Raw genomic sequence first — 20130 nt, 5'->3', positions numbered from 1 at the left:
GAAGAGCTAACACCATAGATTGCCATGTTATTACAGCATCCTGTCACGTGCCTAGACTCCAGAATACCATAGGTATGAACCATAAGAGTGACCCAATCTCTTCTCTCCAAGGAACAACACCTCAGTGGATGTTGACCCCTCATGGCACTTACAAAGGTTTTCAGTTACAAACTAGCAATTATTTTGTTGCTTTAGGCATAGCACGGGATAACAGTACCCTGCTGAATTTGTTCAGATTTGGACCTTGAAGATGACTAATGGATAACTTAGAGAGTTACATGCTCACCTCACACTTCTGTGTGTGGCCTGTGATGAGGGTACGGACACCAGCAAGGACATTTGGGTCCTTTGACCTTCTGAGATTGATGGATTGAGTGACATCTGATTAGCAAGAGATGCCACCTGCTGTTTTAGCGCTTAGAAGCATGTGGAAACTGGCATGGAGCAAGGTATAAAAATGTGAGAATTGCATTATTATTACTATTATTTTTATTTTTAATATTATTATTTACCCATCGGCTGCACCTGAACCTCAAATTACCCTTGAGACCATTGTGTGCCTCTGTCTGATGCCTGGAAGTTGATTGGTTATATTTAGTGGCAAGAATGTCCACGAGCCTTGGCTCTAGAGGCCTCCCAGCCTTGCACTGTACTCCTGACATTGGCCGGCCTTTGTGAATAGGGCACTGGGAGTGAGGCTCTTCCTGAGTCCTGTTACCCAGTGAAGACACTTGACTGCCCTTATGAACGGCCTGGAAGGTTTGGCATCAAGAATATGGACGAGATGCGGTTTGCAGGGCCCTTCAAGGCATTCATCCCTGCCTTCCTGCATCTTCTGTAGGGTGCTCCTTTGAGCGGGATTGGCTAAGAGTGATCTTGAAGAGTCTCGTGAGCCATACCCACAGATTCCATGCCACATGGTTCATGTCCAGATGTTCAATGTTTATCAATGTTTTCCCCTCATCCATATTCGGCTGAACAATAATGCCTGCGTGCTCTGTATGTCATCAGGCATCACTCATGGACTTGGCCAGAATAAACCTGTTCTCAGAATGTGGCTATTTTTTTAGCATTTTTGGAACATGGTGAATGGTTAAGAGGCCGGTTGTATGTCCTTTCGACGACCACCGTTTTTATGACAGTGTTTTGCCGCAGAATCTTTGCCGGAAAAGCTTTTCGAATTCTTCTTAAAGTTATTTTGGGCGTTGGAGGGGGGTTCCCCTCGAACTCCCCCACATCCCACTCGTCATTTACCTATTTTTATTATTTCCCAATCCCGCAACCCTTTATATGCCCTTGCCACCCCCAAAATAAATTAAAAAAAAAACATTTCGTCAAAAATGCCACGCCAAAACACCCATCGTAAAAACAGGTGTCAATGAAAGGACGCTCTACCAAGAGGCCACTGTCCACTGTTTGAGCCCTCTGGATTAGTCTGGAAATCATCACATCTTATGAAATGATGGGTGTGGATATTCACCTTGGTATTGAGGCCAACTCCATGAGAGGCAGTGCAGCTCTGTGGCTGAAAGTTCAGGGAGCTTCCCTGATGGACATTTGCAATGCAGCAAAAATGGCTCTGCCCATGCTATCATGAACAACTACTACAATAGGGGTGTTCAAGTTGAGCATTTGAGAGCCACAATTGCACCAGGTTTTCAGGATAATGACTGACGGTGTAGTTAAATCACATTTAAATTCATAGGGCCTCATTATGAGGTTGGCGGTGTGGGAAAAATCACCGGGAATGCGGCGGTAATTCCTTGACTGCCGTATTCCTGCTGCATTTCTGCACCACCGAACTACAAGATCAGCCACATGCAATCAGATTTACCTCCAGCAAAAAGCCGGGGGATTTACACTGCCATGCCGCCACTTGTAATCCTGTGGTAAACCCACGAGACCAAGTGGCGTTAACGTTAATTGATTTTTTCGATAGTTGGGTAAATCTGCCTCAGACATTTACAGCTACGATGGTCCAGTACCAGGTACTTAATTATTTTATGTTTTTCAAAGTTTATGAAAAAGACCCTTATGAACATCTTGTTTTGTTTTCTATTTTCTGTACTAGTTATTGAGTGTTACTGCTTGTCATATCGTCATTAACTTAGGTCCAGGATGAGAAAAGCAAACAATATAGTACAGTCATAATTACGTACCAGTAATCATTGTTACACCAGCACTAATCTCAAATGATCCCAGTACTCGAATCTCACCTGGGAGGTATGCACTTGCTCTGCCGCACTTCTTTGAGAGTCATGCGATGAAGTGAGTCAGCCAGGTCAGAGGTTTTATGGGTAAGAGAAGGGTGAGGCTTGTTGACTCATACCTCTTCACGGAGCTACCATGTGCCTGTCTTCCGAGTGCGACTCAATTGTTTAATTAGGACCGGGACAAGAAATATTAGAGTCTGTGGAGCTCATGTTCCTCCTGTTCAGAATTTAATGGTGGGACTCTGGTATGTTAGCACTCAGGCGTAGTCATGTCCCCACCACCAAATTTTCATCATTTGAATGCTCGAGTGCACATGTGCAGGTGAAAGGCAGCGTACACATCTGTATGCCATCTTTTGGCCTGCATTTTTGCACTCTTCTGTGCAAAGTGAGCGTTACTTGCCAGAAATGCATGGTAAGCAGCGTTAACAGTTACAATTAAACGATGACCAACATGTCGGGCAGCATTTAATTGTAATTGTGTATGTTATCTGCCAGCACAATGGATCCCCTTGTGGTCCGCCTGTTTAATGCTGGTGTATAAAGCCGACGGACTCCATTGGGATCTCCAGCATTTGCACGGGCATGAAAATCCATGCCAGCGAAACTGCTGGAGCATTAGTATAGTGGAGACGAAAGATGATGGCAGAGACACACGTTCAGTCCCTCCTCTGCGCCATACAAATGGCTTTCATGCCTTTCATTCAAGTTAGACTGCTTTGAAGAATGAACTCCTGTGTGATTAGAGTTCGTGGCAGGTATTCATGGCTTTCAGACATAGACCTGGAAAAACGTATTTGACTGAAATTCCAATCAAATTCCTGCCAAAATGGAAAACGATTTTGGTATACAAAATTGCGGTAACAAAATTAATCATACTGTCAAAGCCGCAGATATTCAACGCCATCAACTGTATCAAGTGTGGATTCACAAATACTGTAGGGAGGAGCATCTCAGAGACCAGCTGATGATAAATGCAGTAACCACAACATTAGTGAGACGCTCTGGAGAGAAGGGGATATACTACGTTGGAGGGGGCTATTGAAGTGGCAAAGATGTTTGAGCACACAACAATGTGAATTAAGGAACTAGAAGTTGAGACTCTGAAATCTCTGTATGACTGTGTGTACCAGACCGAGCAAGGTGGCAAGCCAAGAGTCACAAAAGATTACAAGTCTTTAGCCAGAAGGTTGGTGGATATGAAGGATCCGGGGACCAGAAGTTTAACGTGGTGAAGAAATGGTATAGGTGTGGAAGTGCTCAACATTAGCTAATGATAAGGAATGCTTCGACCCATCACATTGTGTGTCGGGAGTGTGGGAGGAAAGGCCACCTAGATAGGTTCTGCAGACAGTGGTCAAGTTATGCAGGTGTGCATTTCATCCCGGAGGTCTCTTCCTCACTGATTGTCTGTTTCCCGATTTGAGGGTGATGAGGAAGTGTGTGTGGTGAATGTTATGGATGCCCGACCAAAACGTGGCAAACCCCAAGTTTGGATTGAAGTGAATGGCGGATTATACTTTGACGGAGGTGCATACCTGCAGAGAGGGAGTCCATTGTTGTACTCTTCTAGAGGCAATGGCTGCGGCTCATGTTAATGGGAAAGTTCCCACAGAGATTGTGGGTGAATTCAAAGCGATGTTTAGGGTTTAGGTTCGTAAAGGATGAGGGTCTTGTGTGAGTTATAAATAAGGTTGGTGACTTTCTGTCTTTGGATGCAGGGTTGGATTTAGGCATAAAGCTAGACCCAGAGCACCTGGAACAGGTCTTGACGGTGAGTGGTGGCACAACAGTATGTAGTTCACAAGAAGTTGGGGAGTGGTACCGTGAGGTGTTAAAAAATAGCACTGGTTGTTTGAAGGGTTGTAAATCATATCAAATTGAAAGCGAGTGACGTGCCTGTGAGGGCCAAGGCTAGAATGATACCTTTAGTTCTAAGGTCGAAATTGAGAGTGAACTAAAGTGTTTGATGACTGAAGGTATCATAGAGGAAGCGGAGGCCTTTGAGTGGGTCCCATTGTGGTGGTACGAAAGAACAGTATAGGTTATATTTAGATTTGAAGTCTCTCAACAAGAGGGTCATAGCAGACAGATTTCCTCTTCCAAAGATCGAGTTCACACTCTAGGTTTCGGGGGCTAGCATGTTTTCCACCCTAGATTCAAAGGCTGTGTATCATCAAGTATGTTTACACCCCAACTCTTTGGTCCTGACAATGTTCATATTGTCTTTTGGGCTGTACAAGCGTAGGATGATGCCAGTTGCTCTTATCCCGGCATCAAGTGTTTTCCAGAGGATTATGAACAGGTTGTTTGGGGAAATGAAAGGGGTGAGGTATTTTCAGGATGACACAGTAGTGTGGGAAAAGAATCAAGGTTAGCAGGATGTGAGATTACAGGAAGTACTGAGGATATTGTGTGAAGCAGGGTTAGTATTCTCGTTAGAGAAATGACTTCGAAAGGCTGTATGGAAAGAGCTGTGGGAGTTCCTGTATAAGTGTGCCGCAACCAAGCCCGGCGAGGAGTGAAGGGCGGCGAACCTTTCCTGTTTGGATCCTGTTCGGAACTGTGAAGGACGGAGGCTCGACCCTTGGAGTCAGCACACGGCCGAATAAGGATTCAGGAAAACGGTCTTGATTGTTCATCTGGGCTTCTATAAACAGACCATCCACCTTATGGCGATTTTGCAATTTGCAAAAAAATCGCAAAATGTGCCATTTCCCGCAATTGCCGCTAAAAATCATTAAATGAGCGCAAAAAAGTCACGTTAGCTTAGTGTGTATTCTTTCGCGCTCATTCAATGATTTAGAGCGAACACAGCGGGCTGCTGATTGCAGCAGCTTGAGGGTTAACACCTCTGCGCTCACGTTGCAGGCCCGGGGTTGGAGGAGGGTCACGCAGGCCTGGGAGATGCACAGCATTTGGCTGTGTCCCCAGGCCCCTTCCACGCCCATTAGCGAGTGCCTGCCCTGCCGAGCTGACAGTTGGTGAAGCATAGCCAGGTAAGCACTGGCCTGCCCACCAATCTGCCCCCAACTAAGGCAAGAGCACCCAAACCGGCCAAATTGGTGTTTTCCTTACACCTTCCTGTCGAGCGCCGGAAAGCATAAACTTAATGCTTTCCGACGCTCGTAGCTACGAGCGTCTACAATTGGTATGATGCGGCTGGGCTGCATCATACCAATTGTCAGACGCTCGTAGCTGTATTCGTTTCAAATTGTTTTACAATTGGTATCATGGGCTGCATGATACCATATGTAAAACAATTTGAAATGAATACAGCTACAAGCGTCTACATTTGGTATCATGCAGCCCATGATACCAATTGAAGACGCTTGTAGCTGTATTCATTTCAAATTGCTAATTGGTAACAGCATGCACCCCTGTCAAGAAAGCTGTGTTCATCTCTGGCTGTGCTGCGCTCTACAATGGCTGGGATAACGCTAGAAAACGTGCACCTGGCTGGCAGAGTGATTCCCACCCACATATGGACAGATAAAGAGAGAGTGTGAGAGGGAGAGAGAGAGAGAGAGAGAGAGAGATATAGGAAGAGAGAGAGAGAGATGGGGAAAGAGAGCGAGAGTGCAGAGAGAGGGTGCAGAGAGTCAAGGAAAGACACAGAGAGTGTGTGTGTGTGTGTACATCTGGGAGAGAGAGAGTGAGGGCGGAAGAGAGATAGAGAGAGAACGAGGGTGCAGAGAGACAAGGAGAGACAGAGTTTGTGTGTGTGTGGGAGAGAAAGAGAGAGAGAGAGAAAGAGGGTGTAGAGAGACAAGGAAAGACAAAGAGTGTGTGTGTGGGGGGCAGAGAGAGAGTGAGAGAAAGAGAGATAGAGAGAGAACGAGGGTGCAGAGAGACAAGGAGAGACAGAGTTTGTGTGTGTGTGGGAGAGAAAGAGAGATAGAGAGAAAGAGGGTGTAGAGAGACAAGGAAAGACAAAGAGTGTGTGTGTGGGGGGGCAGAGAGAGAGTGAGAGAAAGAGAGATAGAGAGAGAAACAGGGCGCAGAGATACAAGGAGAGACAGAGAGAGTGAGGGAGTACTAGGCTCTGGGGCAGCTCAAATACTGATATTCTTTTTGCCTAAAACATGTCTCGAAAATTAAGACATTTTAGATATAATGTACTAAACTGATTTCCAAAAGGTGATTTTCTATGGCAAAAGCAGAAAAAATGAGAATTGAGCTGACAAAAAAGCTTAGATTGGTATCAGCATACCACCAATTATAAAACAATTTGAAACAACTACAGCTATGAGCGTCTTCAATTGGTATCATGGGCTGCATGATACCAAATGAAGACGCTCATAGCTGCATTCTTTTCAAATTGCTTTACAATTGGTATCATGCAACTGTATTTGTTTCAAATTGTTTTACAATTGATATCATGCAGCCCATGATACCAATTGTAGACAACCGTAGCTGTATTTGTTTCAAATTACTTTACAATTGGGCTCATGCAGCCCAGCCTTGAATCACGGTTGTTGTTTTTATGAAAGGCAAATGCTATTGGTCCTGTGCAATTTTGGTGGTTATGCAAAGCCAATTTAATGAAATATGCATATTTCACCTTGATATGCTAATTTCTGGTGACATCACATTGTTGATGAATCCCCCACTTTAATTTGTAGGACTTGACCCCTGGTAGTGTTCTGATGTTTCATTTCTGTTTGTGGGTGTATTAAGTCATCATGTGTGGGTGGCATAACCAAGGAATGATGACCCCCCAAGAGAGTTCATTTTTTGGCTAGGTATTATGGGCTCTTGCAGTTACTGCTACTGCATTGCCCCTGTGTCTTGGGTCTCATGACTTCCTTCCATGGAGAAGTATAGAGTTGTTCCCCCCCTCTCTCCTGGGGTCATAGGACGAGCGAAAAGTAAACTGAGGGGCTTCAACCAGGGTTACACCTTTGAATTCAAGCCCCTCTGTTTCTTTGCTTTCCACTTGTCTGCTGGAAGTAGTGGCGCAGCACCATTTCCATGGAGCTGATCAGACTATAGCCCTCTTCCCCCACCACAATCCAAAATGTTAGGCTGTGGTGAGGCGACCTGGCTGTCCTACAGCGCGTGGCCAGACAGAACAGGACACAACATTTTGTTCCTCACTGACAAAGGCCTTGCAATTACCAACTAACAGCAGCACCTGGCAATTCCTATACACAGTTGTGTTAAAAGCAAGTCAATACTGTTGGATTAGCGATTGCTCGTTTTTAATAGGACTTCAGTGACGGACACTCATAGTGCTTATAAATCAACTCGCAGAAGGCATTAACTCAGAAGACTGCTTTGAAAAAACACCGACGGGCACTTCTGTCTCACAGTTTGATGGTAATGCTTGAGAAAGTTACCTCAAAGAGATTCCAGGAGGATGTGTTCTGGGCAGGCTAGAAGTGGGTGGGAATGGCCATAGGGATGTGGGGGGAATTAAGTCTGGATTTGAAATGCAGCCTGTATCGTGTGTGATGCACTAAAGTCATGAAGTTAGATATATTGCTGTGTAATGAGACTGCCAACATATTCCAATTGTACTTTTTACAGTAGACAACGAAAACTTCCTGGTTAAAGAAGAGTGCCAGAGAGCATACATGCCAACATTCTGACATGCCTGGGAGGGAGATTTCTACAGAAAAATCGGGAGACAGCAATTTCCCCATAGGAATGCATTGGGGAAATAATTATTTTAGGCAGGAGAATGTGAAAAATAGCAGTATTTTTCACAAAAAAATCCAGAGTCTCCCGCCTAAATCGGGAGTGTTGGCATGTATGAGAGAGCAAAGACCAGTTAGCAAGGTTAGTCTTCCATGCCACTGTGGGCAGGTGGGATGTCAAGGATAATGTGCAGATCACTGCTGGTTGGGGATGTGGCATTTTGAGGAGTTAGAGTAAGTAATCAGGATCAGGCAGTTATGGTTGCGCCAGTCACTTCACTAACTTCGAGCATCCTCAACTACTATTCAGTCACTCCATAAACATACCAAAATAAGGAACCCACACAGTCTGTTAGATGCAACCTGGGGAATTCATTTTCTTCCGTTTGAGCAATGACAATGCAGTGTTCAGAATGTAATTTTTTGTGGAACCCTGGCTGCTCCAATAGTATGCATACTCTGTTGGGTTGGAGCAGCAAGGGAGATTGATTGTTTTCTGCATTCAATAGTATGCAAGGATGCATCTTTGTTCTGTATTCCACCAGGAACATATTTTGACATTCCTGAGCTAAGAAGCAGGATCTGTACATCACAGAAGACACCACTGCAGCTGACACCGAAGCTGACTTTTTCCAGACAGGTCAATTGGGAAGGAGAGCACCACACCGCAGCAGAAGACTGCTAGCCTAGTCAAAGACACAATGGAGAAATTCTTGCAACCGTTGAAGCCTGAGAAGAATGGCTCCCATTTGGCCACACAGATTAGTGCAGCTGACAGGGCAAAACAGTACAGCAAGATAATGTATGCAGATGGTGGAGTCATGTTTTGCTCTGTATGTAATGTAGCCGTGGACCACAAAAAAGCACACAAAACATTGCAGAGATGATGCTGAGCCTCATTCAACCTCAAAACGTCCCAGGCAAACTACTGTTACCTCAAGCCTCGGAAAAATGACAGCTGCTAGGGCAGCCAATCATGATCTAATCATTGACCGGATCAATGTGTACGCAGCCCTAAATATCCCGCTAAGCAAGACCGACTACCCTGTGTTGCGCAGGTTCCTTCATGACAAAGTCCGCAATGGTGGCGCCATCCCTGGAAGTCACCAGCTCCAGGAGAGGTATTTGCCTGAAAGATGCAGGCAGGCCAGAAATGACCTCAAGGAGAAACTGAAAAATCAAGACATATGCGTCATATTCGATGAGACACCGGTGGATGTTGAAGGACGCTGTGTCCTCAATATATTATTTGGAGCAGTTTGGATGATTGATGGCAGTGAAAGAATACACACATACCTTGCTGACACAGTGTTCCTAGCGCAGTGCAACCATGCCACAGTTGCACAGGCAGTTGTGAGGGTTCTCACTGAGTACGACTTTGCATTTCAAAATGTTCTGTGCTTCAACACGGACAATGCCGTATACATTCTTGAGGCATACAAAACTGTTCTAAAAATTCTATATCCAAACTCATTCCACATCACATCCTCAACCTTGTTGGGGTGTCTTTCCGAAAACCATTTGTTGAGCTGAATGCGTTTATAATGTACTTCTCTAGGATTTTCCATATGGCTGGTAGCAGAACGCGGAGATTCTTACAACACCTCACTGAGACCCATGGAATGCAACCCCGAATGGCACCCGACCCATGCAGTACCCGTTGGAATTCTTGGTTTGCTGCAGTTCAGTATCACTGCAAACATTTCCACACATATTCTGGTTTTGTGGAATCTGAGATGCATCTCAGCAAGTCACCCCCCAATTCCTTAGAAAACCTTCAAAGGATTCTCAGTGGCAACAGCAAGAATTGCATCAAAGTTCAGTTGGAGATGGTGGCTGACAAGTTCCAGAGCATCCTGTTTCTTACTGACATCTTTCAGAGTCAGATACCTGTTGCCATGAAGGTGTATGATTATCTTGAAGACCTACACATTAACTTTACCAACAATTCTGTGCTGACATTGGAGTCACTGCAGCCTTTTCTTGACTCCAGAGAAGGAACTACATTGAGCCTGAATCAGAAAGAACAGCTGATGGATCAGCTTACTCAGGCTTTTGAAAATGTTCTCGACAAGCTAGGCAAATACATGGATCGTGGTCAGCCTGGGATAATCTTCTTAAAACAGGTACGCATATTTAATCCAGCACTCCTTAGCATTCTAACACAAGACAAAAATGATTATTCTGCTATCCCAGGACTAAGTGAGGTTCCTGATCAGGAGTTTCTTCTGTACTTTGAAATTTTAGGTCCAGAGGCAGTTCGTGCATCCGTCTCAGGAATAATTGACACAGACATTTTCTGGCAAGGGATGTCTGACCTGTACTATCAAAAGTGGCTAGGGCATACAAAGGCTGTGTCATAAGTTCTGCCGATGCAGAGAGGAGTAACAGCATTTACAAAATTATTTTGTCTGCTAGGCGTCGATCGCTTGTTGAGAAAACAATACAAGCACTTGTGTTTTTGCACTACACCAGCAGCAACGGGATGTTGAGTTTGCTTCTGGTTCAATCGAGGACTAGCAACAAAACTGTCAAGTTTTAGAAGCAGAGTCTGAAGATGAGTCTGATGAAAACTAAAATACTATTTGTAGGTTTGTTAAAAGATCCCCACACCACCTCAAACGTTCCTGTTTCAATGTGCAAAACTCTTTACTGTTCAAGTTCTTGGTTTTAGGCTAAAAAAGAAGTTAAATTATGTATTTTTCAACAATAAAAAATGCCGCAAAAAACGCAGTTGTGTGCTGCAATTTTTTCATTTTTGTGCTGCAATATTTTCCATTTCATGCCGCAATATTCTGGAGGGTCTGTATAAAGAACGAGGCTAATTGATTCTGCCTCTTTTACAAGCATTTGCGTGGCCCTGTGAGGAAATGAAAGATGTTTATCTTGCCAAGACACACGCACAGCAAAAACTGGAAGTGGCGCTGCTGGACAAATCGGCAACCCCAGCCATTGCAGCGTTGGCATCCCGTGTCAAATGTCTCGAGCCTCCCCGCACAAACTCTTCCATCAGCAATGCCCCGACTCCATCATCTGTCATCACAGCGCCTCTGGACGATCTTCAAGTCCTCCAAGTAAGTGATTGCGTGGAGAGAGTTTTTGGGAATTCTATGAATGTTCCTACAGTGGCTGTAAGTGACAGCAATGACGGGAGCCAAGAAAATTACAATATTTTGAATACTGCATTAGCACTCCCTCACAAGTCCATTCCGGAAGTGATTAACGAGGAGACCACGGGCCATATATCGGCCGCGGTGTATCCCACAGGGGGTAGGAGTGGCAACGTGGGTGAAAATGTGGTAATAGCTGACATTCACATCAACAATGCCATAACAATATTGGATACTTCACAGATGTTGAAGGAGAGTAACATATCCGACATATCCGATGAACATACACTCCCTGTGACAGTGACTCACACGACTCAATTGAATACAGTGTCGGGACCTATGGGCCGGTCTCCAAGTGTGGCATGCAGTCAAGGCAGCTCACGTACCCCTCATAGCCCAACACCAGTATCTACGTCTGGTGGGGAGATACCTCACACCCGTTATTTCAGTGCAGTTTCATCGATAGGCTCTGTAGATCAATCTATACTTACAGAGTTTCATTGTGGCTCGAATTGCGATGGGGATGATGCTGTTTTCAAATGTCCAGACGACGATATTATAAATCAACGAGAAAACCCAGTAGATGATTCCTGGACATAAATGAGAGGAAATCATGAATCTATCATTGCTAGTGTCATTACAGTTGGCACGAATCGCAGAAATTCACTCGAAGTTGTGAATAAACTGCTGGCTGATTTGACAAACATTAACAAACAAAGAACGCTGAAAAGCGACTCTGGAACAAAGAGAGACGTCTTGTCGGCGATTGATCCGTCCATGAGATTGCCCTATCAAGAAGGGGCATCCTCACCAGACTCTGGGAAACACAGAATCTATCGTACCGGTTGTCTGGCAAAACGCAGAAAAGTGGAGGAAAGCATTTCACCAAGCTTAAGATGTTCACAAAACAAAAAAGTGAAGAGGTCTTTTAACTACCCCTTATTGAATGCAACCCATTCAAGGAATTTTCTGCAACCAGAACAAAGTGAGGGCGTAACACAATTGACAATAACTGAAGATGATCTGGACCAAGATCTTCTGATTCCTCATTCATGGAGCGGCCATTTCCGAAAATTAGACGTCGTGTCATTCGCAAAAAAAGAAGTGTGCGCTGCAGAGAGCCTGAGCAAGTGACTCTAGGAAATATGCAAAACTCACAAGACCTGCAGACCTTGATATTGTCATCAATGTGTCTGTTATCGCCCCATTCCTCAAAATGTACGAGCAACTTAATGACAACATGAAAGATCTAGCATCTGCAGTCCAGACATTGACTAACAAAGTGTGCATGATTGAACAACTGTCCATTGACTACAAGGCGCCTTGCAAGACATGAACAAGAAGATGGACGTGACGCATGCAGCTCTGTTAGAGAACATAAGAAACTCTAATATTGACAAAATACTTTTAGCGGAGGTCCCTAAAACTGCCTTAAATATTTTTCAAAAAGACACATCAGCGAATGGATCGTTAGCTGTTGACAAGTCCCAGAGGCGCAGCCTTGCAACAACATTGGACACCTGCATTATTTGCTCCAGATGAGAAAATAGTGATTCAGATAATAACTCGGAAGGTGCAGCAGTTCTTTTTAAGGAAAATGCAGAATCTACAAACAATATACAGGGCGCACAAGTTTCATCAGTAGCTCCTCTGGTACCAGAAAGGTGTGTTGATTTAACTGGCATTGACAATTTTAGCTTGCCCGTTACCACTTTGTCTAACGAGCTTCGCCTTGCTTCAGCAAAGGTGACAACTCATAGTAGTAGAGATTTAACTGCGAATAATAGTGGGTTTGAGGAAGCTGTAAAACAAGCTCACAATGCTACAAATTTAGCTTTACAAAACCCACAAAAGCCTTTGACATCTGCAATCTCTGTGCTTCAGAAGAAGGTGCCACAAGAATCATCTAAAGAGAGGATAGATGAACCTATAAAATCGGCCGACATATATGACATTTTTAAGATCTCAACAGACAAACACAAGTTGAACAAAACTGATGAATATGCACTAAGTGGCTCAAGTAAGAAAAACAAAAAAGCACCTGTAAGGAAAGTTAAGAGGGGAGCTAACAATTCACGAACATTTTTTCGTAACATCAAAACTGTGAATGTTACTGTCAATGGATTGTTGTAGAAAAGTAAACCCCAGGAAAAAAAGCAGACAGATAAATCCAACAATGAAACGGCAATAGACTTGGAAAACATGTACACTTGCATCAGTGACGTCTCTGATGCGCTGATCAATGCATCAACGTATGAGGACGAAGAGCTATGCCGCAATGCTAAAAGTGTATCGATCTCTCAAGTACCCAGTCAGCAGATACCGACCACATTGGCCTCTGAGGAGCTAGCTGGGAATTTATCAGAGCATGTTATAACCAAGAAATTAGCTCCTGGACAGATACCCATATCTAAAGCAGCACCTGAAATAGAGACTCTCTTAGATCCAGAGGCACATGAACAACTGCAGCTAAGTTCGATTGAGACTCACACTATAAACTCCACTGAATTCGCTTCAATAGATTAGCTAGCAGTTCTATCAGAGAAACGGCAAGTTGAAATTCAACAAAAAAGCAGCCATAAATTTGGAAAAACTTCAATGCCGAATCCCAATGATAACTTAGAACACAAGCAAGCACAGAGCTTTGAATTTCAAATTAATACCATAACCAACATCACTGTGGAAAACTTCGAACTGAAGCAAAAAGAAGGGTTTTCAAAGCTGGCTGACATCAAAGCAGAGATTGAAAATTCAATAAATAAATATATAGAATTACAACAATCAAGTAATAATTCATCTTTGAATTTTCTACCGAGTCAAAACCTTGCTATAAAATCACAAATGACTTTATTAAATCTGAACAAAGAAGAAAGTGTTTTACCATCGATGCAAGCACAAACCAATATCAAGACACAAAGCCTCATTATGACCCTGGCGGTACGGGGTAACGGCGCCGTAAAAGGTGCCGGCGCCGTTTACCCCGTACCACCTCATTACAAGGTCCCCTTGCAGGAACCAGGAAGCAATGCCTGGTCAAACCAGGCATGCTTACCGGGTCCTGCGAGGGGAAGAGGGAGCAAACAATGGGCCAACTCGTAATGGCCCGTTGTTTGCTCCCTCTCCCATTCCCGTTCAGCCCTATGGGGGCTGAAATGGGAATAGGGAAGGACCGGGTCCGGGTCCTTGGAGGGAGGAATTACTGGGCCTTCCAAACTTGGAATGGTCTGGTAATTCCTCATTCTGAGGACCCGGACCCGGATGCTATTTCGGCGGCAGCCATGCCGCCAATAGCGGCATGGCTACTGCCGAGGTCGTAATGAGGCCCACAGTCTGTTTTGTATGAACAAGAAGTACAAAAACTACAATTAAATTCCTCTTTGACACCTAAAGAACAGATGCAGAATCTTCAACCTAAACATATAGGGCCTCATTACACGGAAGGCGGTAAGGGTTAACGGTCACCAGTAATGGTACCGGTGACCGTTAACCCTTACCGCCTTACTACGAGGTCCCTTTGCAGGTAGGTACTTTAACGCCTGCTGTTTAGCAGGCGTTAAAAACCAACCCGCAAAGGGACCAGGGTGCTAATTACGGTACCGCAATTTGCGGCACCGTAATTAGCGCCTTCCCCATTCCCATAGAGCCCTATGGGGCAAAAATGGGAATGGGGAAGGGCAATGGGGGAAGGGGGAATTACCGCCCCGCCAACCTTGGAATAGGGCGGTAATTCCCCTTTCCACCAAGGCGGTGCCGGTATTTTACCAGCATGGACCAAGGTGCTAATAGCACCTTGGTCCTCCGCCTACCGTGTAATGAGGCCCATAATCACAAAGAATCAGTCACAGCAGAAGAGTTCAGATCAGACAGAAATATTTGAAAACAACCAGAATAGTAACAACAATTTCCCGAAAAATACAGAAAGAGAAAGTTTATTGCTGCCGACAAGCCAACAACCAAAACCTGTTGAGATTGAACTCCAAATCGCAAGGGCAATTGAAAACTATTTCAAAATTAATATGACTAAGCAAAGTCATTCAAATAAAGATACATTTCAAGAGAATAAAGAACAATTCATAAACACCCAGCATAGACTTGTTAAACCACAGGAGCAAGATAAAAGGAAAATAAACAGTACAGCAGTTAAACAAGTAAGCGCCAATAAAAATTTTTTAAGACAAAAATAGAATACACATCACAGACTAATATTAAAGTGTCGTCCAGCTCCTTATCCAGACTATGTCTTAAATCGCACAAGCATATTGGCAATTTGCAAAGAAGTTCACTCGTTGCAATATATAACATCTACTGACATTGCACAAGTTGAATTCTTTAAAGAGAATGACCATTCCATAGTGAGACTCTGGATACAATCTAATCTAATCAGAAATGCTTTATGGTTAGCCCGAATGGAAATATTTGCATTGGGATTTCTTCTGGCTAGAGATTCGACGTGTATGGACGTTGAGGGAAACATTGTGATGGAAAAGAAAGATAATTATCTGGATAAACAGTCATTTGGAAATAATGTCCCTCATTTACATATTGAAGAAAAGGAACCGAAGAACAGCGCATAACTAAGCAGAGATCGAAGTTCCGTCTCCCTGATTAGTTGGAACACCCATGGACATACCCACTTATTTGACACCAGTGTTGAAGCCCTTGCCCCACATAATATTATAATGTTACAGGAAACATGGTTAACCAGCAGCCCAGCTTTGGAGAACCATACTGTCCTACTTAACCCATCAAAATCTGGAAAATGTGAAAGACCTTCCTCTGGTTTAATGGTAATCATTAAAAATCATAGAAGTTGGCGTCTTTCATCTTGGCTAACTCCGAACCCGTATTTGCAGCTTGTCAGGTTGGAATACTTGGAAGGCACAATGGCCATTCTAAACATCTACAGAAATCCCAAAGTCTTACCTGATGATGTTTTCTTTTTAGATTTAGAATTATTATTGAACATCATAATGGAGTCTCCGGAGATTACGACGGTGATAATGACAGGTGATCTAAATCTACAACTTATTCCAACTCACACACAAAAACTTAATTTAACCTGTTTACGATGGAAGAGACTAGTAAAAGATCACAGACTAGTCATGTGCAATGGATCAATACTGGGGGATGCTATTCCCAATGCAATGTGGGAAAGAGGAACAACATCGTCAATAATTGATTCCATGTATCTAAACCCCAAGACATTCAACAGAGCTACAAGCTTTACCATTCTTTCACAGTAATATAGTGACTATAAAGCTTTAAATCTAAAATGGACATTGGTAGGTTCAACCACTCAGGGAAACAGCGAAACCTATGAATACCTACTAATAGCAAACAACGCCAGAACGAGATTAAAATGGAATGGGCAGAATTTATCTGAATTTAAAAAAAAGATTGAGATAAATATCCAAGACGATCAAATGAGATCTACTGATTACACAACATTTCTGCACCTCTACACTGTAACACACAAGGACCATAAGCTAGAACACTTCAAACCCAAACATGAATTTGATGCTCTTGTTCAAGCTGAAAAAACAGCTTTAAGAAAAAATAAAAGACTCATTTTGAGCTCAAATTCCTTAGACAAATTACAGAGAATAAAAACACTCAATTGCCATTACAAAAACTGGCTTAGAGCACATCGAATTAATATGTTTCAAAAAGATGGAGAGTGCATGTTGAGAAGTAGTCTCAACAAAGACATGGGTTGAACATGGGCATTGATTAATGCCAGTACCAATACCGCCCAAAGAAATATACAAATCAACGGGGTGAGTGAAGCAGCATGGACATCATATTTTAGCAACATCTACAAGAGGGAAAAGTCTGAGGACACTCAAGTTCGAACTGAACATTCTAACTATGAAGGATTAAGCATTGAAGAGGTAAATGTTTTGTACTTTATAAACAAATTATCAAATTCTCGAGCTCCGGGCCCCGACGGGATGAGCAACTTTATGTTCAGACAAAATCCTATGCAATGGGTGAAGATCTTAACTCTCATCTTCAGACAGATCATAAAAACAAATAAAATACCGGAAACATGGAAATCGGCCATCATTATCCAGATCTTCAAAAAAGGAGACAGAAAGTTGCTAGATGCCTCAAACAAGCTTTTCTCAAGATTTATTCTCAGAGATTTCAATCAATTGACAATACAATCAGGAGCAAGAGATCCACTACAAACTGGATTCGTAGCTGGAATGGGAACCTGTGTCAACCTATTTACTTTAACATCGATCATTGAGCATCCTAAAACAATTAAACAGCCGCTATATTTTATATATATAGATCTGCGAGCTGCATTTGACTCTGTCTCTCGTGAATTGTTAATTAATAAACTTACACACAGAGGTTGCCCCAAATACATCATTCATTTAATTGAAGACCTGCACACGGAAAATAGTGTACAGATTAGATTAACGAATGTTGGTAAATTATCACATGCAATCAGAACACTTAGAGGGCTGAGACAGGGATGTACGCTTGCATCAGCACTGTTTAACTTTTTCATATCTGATGTAGGAGAGATCTTCAATAATATCTGTACGGACCCACCTAAATTAGCAAATAAAAGTATGCCCTTCTTAATGTACGCGAACGATTTGGTGATAATGTCAAAAACTTCTAAGGGTTTACAGAAAGCAATGGATGTGGTTATAACATATACAAATACCAATGATTTGAGTATCAATCGTGAAAAAAAAAAGTTATGATCTTCAATGTCCCTAGAAAAACATCAAAAAAATCACACAAGTGGAATCTTATGCGAGAGAGTCTCGAAGTAGTGGATCACTATACATACCTAGGAGCTCAAATATTGTCAACTAATCAAAGTGCCGTTTTCAAACAACAACAAGATAGGGTAATTACATTTATTCAACATACCAAGATAATTTTAAGAAAATATGGAAAGTTTACCTTGGTCCCTGCCCTAACATTCTATAATCAAAAAGTCACAACAAAATTGTTGTATTCTTCAGAAACAAAAGCCATTATAAAGGAGGACTTCTGGAACAGTCTGGAAGCAAAATATTGGAGAGAAGTACTTCATCTACCTACATCAACCCCCTTACCAATTATTAGATATGAGTTGGGACTAATATCACTCAACATGAGGTACACATGGCTAGTAATAGCACTATTTAGAAAATGCTTACTGGCTTGGAAAACACCTACATTCTTGGGAACGCTGGCTGTTTACATCTTTTCATCCAAAGATAGTTTCATATCTAAATGGCGAAATTTAGTCATCAATGTTTTGGCGACAATAGATGCTTCATTGACAATTCTGCTCCAGAATCCTAAACAGATAAAGATAAGAATGTTTGCAATGGATTGGGACAAAACAAAAGTTAGATGTTCCTATTATCGTGACTATGATCCTTTAACAATCACGGTAAAAAGACATTTTTATCCTGAAAGATATTTGAATAAGTCACCATCCATAAAGCATGGAAATGACTTTCTTCGATTACGCTTGAACTTATGGCCAACAAGAGAGGTGATGGCTCGGAGAAAGCTCATTAATACGGAACAAAAATACTGTAGATATTGCAAACAACAAGATAAAATAGAAACGTGGAGACACTTATTGGGCCTCATAACGACCCAGGCATTGGGCCATGGTGCTAATAGCACCATGGTCCATGCCGGTAACTTACCGACTCCGCCATGGCGGAATGGGGAATTACCACCCCATTCCGTGGTTGGCGGGGCGGTAATTCCCCATGCCGCCATGGCCCTTCCCCTTTCCCATTTTTGCCCCATAGGGCTCAATGGGAATGGGGAAGGCGCTAAGTACGGTGCCGCAAATTGCGGCACCGTACTTAGCACCAAGGTCCCTTTGCGGGTCCCTACTTTAACGGCTGGTAAAACTAGCCGTTAAGGTCGGGTCCCGCAAAGGGACCTCGTAATTAGGCGCTAATAGGTTAACGGCGCCGCAGCCTTTTGCGGCGCTGTTAACCCATTAACGCCTGGGTCGTAATGAGGCCCATTGACTGAGTGCGAGAAACTCCTCAACCACCGAGTAAAATATTTCAAACAGATAACAGAACCATTTGGTGTTTATACGTCTGATGCATTATGGAGAACTATTTATTCTGGCTTTTCCACTGTAGTTTCAATAAGAACAATTTCATTCTTGAATGCGTTGAAATTAGAGGACCCTGAATTCGTAGCATCTTGACAAATTTTACAAGTAAGCAATAAGTAGTAACAAAATTTAATGTGGCAAATGGTAGATGGTAAGTGGCAGAGGAGGCATTAAACGGTCAATTTGTAAAGTGTAAATGTAGCATGTACAAAGATGTTTTTTTTAAAAAAAAGAAAAAATGAGAATTGATTTTGTATTGAAAAGTTGATTAATATCAGCTTTAACAATAAAAAAAATAAATGCACATTTAGAATGAGTATGGTTGATTCCTGGGGCATGAGCTGTCAGAACAGGGAAAACACCCAAAATTGAATGCAGTGGAAGCAATAGTCAGCATGAAGTCTTCTAAGAGCAAGATTGAAGTGTCTTCATTTCTGAGCTTAATAGAGTATTATGGAAAATTCATAAAGAACTTGGCCACAAAAACAAAAAGTATAAGAATGTTGACATGAAAGAATTTAAGATTCAACTGGGATGATGTGTGTGAAGGGGAACTCAGGAGGGTGAAGCAAAGTTTGGTTAATGCATCATTGTTGAGAAGAATTGAAAGTGTTGTAGAGAGGCAGATGTACATGTCATCTATACTGCCTGCCCCCTCACCTGCGTCATATCGATAAAACAGCAAGAAGACACTGTGCATGACACCAGGTATCAACCCATTACTGCATCGAAGATATGAGAGACGTTATGCGCTCAGACAACCGTATTGAATGTACCATCGAACTGACGTGGTAGAAGGATGTCGAAAAGGAAGGAACATGAAACAAGGACTAATAGTTAAGCTTCAGACGAAAATAGCAATGTACCTTCACTCCCTTTAAGGTTCCGAGGAAGAGAACAGTCAGCAAGGTCAACATCAAAGAAGAAGCCTAGGATAAGGTCCTAACTGATGAGAGAAGGTAGGCTAATTGGCCAAGTGGGCAGTTGTCTGGCGTTGTTCCCCACACCTGGGTTTCATTTTGCTTAGGTGCTTCTAACGAGCCGAATGTCCAAGATTGGAAGAG

This window comes from Ambystoma mexicanum, chromosome 2q, assembly GCF_040938575.1.
Source record: "Ambystoma mexicanum isolate Mex_15411 chromosome 2q, UKY_AmexF1_1, whole genome shotgun sequence".
NCBI lineage: Eukaryota > Metazoa > Chordata > Amphibia > Caudata > Ambystomatidae > Ambystoma > Ambystoma mexicanum.
Note: the sequence above shows the minus strand (reverse complement) of the source record.